A 3,942-nucleotide genomic window follows, 5' to 3' on the forward strand; every position below is an offset into this window, starting at 1 on the left:
AACTTTTGATGCATGAGTAGTACATCCGTGCATTTGTAAGGGAAGTGTAACATGTCAATTGAATTGGGGAGAAAAATATGCGTCAAATGAATCAAAATAGGCAATGTTAAGTGTATTTTGTACAAGAAAATTATCTCATGTACTCTTGTGTTATAAAGGCCCCTTTTAACCATTGCAACCCTTTTTGTTGGAAGCAAATCGTTATGGAAGTACAAAGCTAATATTCCCTACATAGGAACACAAATACTAGAAATACACACATATTGTTTCAAATTTGACAAACAAACAAAGAATATTACAAATGATTAGAAATTTAGTAGCTATCACCTTATATGTAAGCTAATGCATATTTAGTCATGGATTGAGATTTGAACCTCTAACCTTACGACTAAAGAACATACATTTTCACGTCCAGTGACGTTACCATCGTGTTATGCAATCTAAATGCTACATAAAGTTTAAACACATTATGCTTCTGAATCCATTAGCAACTTTAAAATAGAAACAATGTGAGACATGGCTAAGTGTTTTTACTTTTCATTATGAAAAACAAAGTTCCATATGCAAAATATATGGACATAAAACTAAGAAGATGTATTACCACCTCTTCTTAATAACATCATTAATTGCAATCAATCAATTAAGCCCATAGAATGATCTGAACACTTGTAAGGGTAAATGAGACAAACCCAATAAAGGATATCACATTGTAGGGGAGACATCCAACCAACCCACAACAAGAGCAAGGACAAACAATGGTTCTAGTTACATCATTCATTGCAATCAATCAATCAATTGACCCTATGGTATGATGATCCTAAAATTGTTAGGGTACATAGGGCAAACCCAATAAAGGATAGCAACATTACAAGGGTGAACCCACAAAAGGAGCACCAACAAGTTATGGTTCTTAGTTACATCATTAGGTGATTGTAATCAATTGAACATGCACTACGATCCTACCACTTGTACTGGTATATGAGACAAATCCCAATCCAAGACAACCCCTTTACAAGGGAAACATCCAACCTATCCACATACATGCCACACCGACAAACTGTGTTCACATAATTTACTCATCCTATAAATGTGTCACTAAAAGCCATGGATTTGGAAGTTTTTTATTTTCGAAAGCTCCTGTCTTTCTCACTTTTTGTGTCCCACACTAGTGCTTTCTTGAACTTTAAGCTCACGTTTTTTAGAGGAACAAAAAGGGTGTCACCTAAATCTATCTTTACTAACAAAGAGCCACAACAATGCCCATGAAATCAATGGTGAATGTGCATTCCTCTGAGAATAAAGTCCCTTTACTTTTAAGTGGGGGTTGTAGCCTAGTCACAATCATATCATCCATGACACTTGTGTAAAGACATGAGAACATTGAAGACCATGAGATCATAAAAGAATGGTACATATATACTCGGACTATATTGCGTTGGATGGAACAAGCTAAAGACCCATCCGATCCATCCACAAAGCGGACCACGAAAACAAAAGAAACAAAGTCGATATTACATAGATCAAATAAATGGTGCAAAATGGCAAGGACCCATATGACATCATACATAAGACCCCCAAAAATAACACTGAAGGCTTTGGTTGGTGTCCTCTTCAATGGTAGGAGGCACCATAGTAAGGAAGAGGCTGGAAAGCATTGGTATACCCGGGACTATAGAACTTCATGAGACCATTGTAACCTTGCATGCCATCTGCCTGATATTGATACCATACTTGTTGCTCTTGTACCAATAATTGCTGCTTTTGCTTCATGTCCGACATTTGCACGTAGGATGGGGGCGGGACACTGAGGGATGCGGCAAATGGATCTTCTCCTCCAGACTGATGAGCCATGGGGGGTGCAGGCAAAGCTAGAAATGAAGACGCGGGCCGGCCCGGTAAGGCCACACTACTTGCGCTACCCGAAGGCATCATCGAGGCCACTTTCTGAGTCATCGTGGCTTGATCATACATGCTTGTCAAGAGTAAGTTATCGAATCCTCCCGCGAGGCTATTCGTGGTGGGCATTGGGTTCGAGAGCTTGCTTTCGGATTCTACTAGGGCGAGTTCCCACCCGGCGAGAGGCCTATCTTGTTCCCATGCTACCGACCCCCGATTATTTGAACTTTGTGCTTGGTTAGATGGCGCCGTCTCAGCAAACAATGCCAATGCGAGCTTATCTCCATGCTCCTCTGCCGAAACCTCGTTGCCATTGTTAAGCCCTAGAAGATCGGGTTCATTGGCACCGTGTAGAGCCTCTTTTGCGGGCTCGGGCTCAGGCTCCTCCTCTCGTAGAGGCGGAGCTGGCAAAGCTTTCATCCCGTTGATATCTTCGTAGCTCACATTCCCCTCGGCCTCAGATTCGGCTCCGCGGCTCGGACTCTTGGGAGGAATCGGTTCGGAGCTCCTTCTCTTCTGGTTCCGCAATGCTTCGGATCGATCCATGAGGAAACTCTCCATGGTCTCAATACTTTCTTCGGAAATCTTGGTCACTACCGGAAACTCGGAAGATCGGCAAACTCCGATGCTGTTACATGCACCATAGAATGATATCAATTCATCGATCTGCTTGGCCCCTTTGGTATAGATTTCGAAGGCCTTCACACAACCCACGTGGTCCATGTCGAAGAACGAATCGAAGACCCGAGCCAAGCCATGAGAAATGTCCGAGTAAAGCCCGAAGCTCTCGGTCACCACGGGATGGAGGGCAATTTGAACTAGCCGATTCATCCTAGCATAGCCGGTTGGCCGGCAAGCCAAGACTCGGTCGAGAAGGCGTTGAGTGAGCGGGATCCTTTCCATTAGCTCAAGAATGGTCATGTCTTTAATGGAAGAAGAAGCCTTCCTTTTCTTCATCTCATCTCCATCTCCATCCCCATCTCTATCTCCATCTCCATCTTCTCTACCATGCCCATTCTCTCTTCTTCTTCTCCCATCATAGTCACCATGGGGCTCTCTATAGTTATCATCATAACCACTCTCATAGCCACCATTTCCATAGAAATAGCCATAGCCATAGCCATTGTCCCTGCCATGCTCATCATAGCTATTGCCTTGGCGGATCGAAGGCCGGCCTTTGTTACTGTGCGATTTGCCCATGGCTAGAATGAAATCAAGCTTCTCATCGAGAAACAGGGCATAAGTGCGAACAAATGCAGAGTAATCCCAAGCATGGGAGTGAGAATCATCCCTAAAGTTGGAGAGGTTGAGGACTCTCATGGAGTCTCTGCTTCCGCTTGCGCGGCCGAACTGGAGCTCGTGCTCGAAGGCAGGGTCACCATCGGTGAGGAGGCGGTGAGTTAGGCTGAGAGCTTTAATGGCGACCACCCAATTGTGGGTCTTACTGAGCCTCTTTGCCAGGGATGTGACACATGCTGCCACATAGCCCCTCGAGTAGGAGGTGAGATGGAGAAGCTCTTGGACATACCTTTCATTGATGGGAACTTCCTCATGGCTAGTCGCCTTCACAAGAGCTATGTCTAGATCTGGAGCACAGCTGCCCCCAGCTATGGCGATTCCAATGCTTGCTTGATCCTTCACAGACCCCAGAGCTCTTCGCAGCATCTTCTTCCTTCTTTCTTCTTACCTTAACTGTAATAAAAGATCATCTCTTCTTCTTCTTTCTTTCTTGCTTTTGTTTTTGTTGTTGTTGTTGATGATGTTCTGCTCCTCCTTTCTTCTTGATTTCCTGATGCTTTCTGAAGGAGAGCTATAAGCTATCTAGTACAGAACAAACAAATAAAGAAGAAAAAGGCGTAAATCAGAGAGAGACAGAGAGAGAGAGAGAGAGAAATAGATTAGTGCTCTGCCCACCCAACTCAAGAAAAAGACAGATTCCCTCTTTTTAAAAGCTTTTTTTTTTTAATTTTCTTTTCTTTTCATCAGAGAATCGATGTTGGAGACGAAGACAAAGATCGAAGAGGCAAAAAATCAGAAGAAAAAAGA

At 43.4% G+C, this 3,942-nt stretch overlaps 1 pseudogene; it reads right to left on the minus strand.

Moving 5' to 3' along the window:
* Positions 1–1,392: 1,392 nt before the first annotated feature.
* Positions 1,393–3,636, minus strand: LOC147847752 (putative clathrin assembly protein At2g25430 pseudogene; annotated as a pseudogene).
* Between the last annotated feature and the right edge of the window lie 306 nt (positions 3,637–3,942).

Source organism: Azolla caroliniana, unplaced genomic scaffold, assembly GCF_043228905.1.
Source record: "Azolla caroliniana isolate FFs.n. ecotype wild unplaced genomic scaffold, voAzoCaro1.0.p SCAF_700, whole genome shotgun sequence".
Lineage (NCBI taxonomy): Eukaryota > Viridiplantae > Streptophyta > Polypodiopsida > Salviniales > Salviniaceae > Azolla > Azolla caroliniana.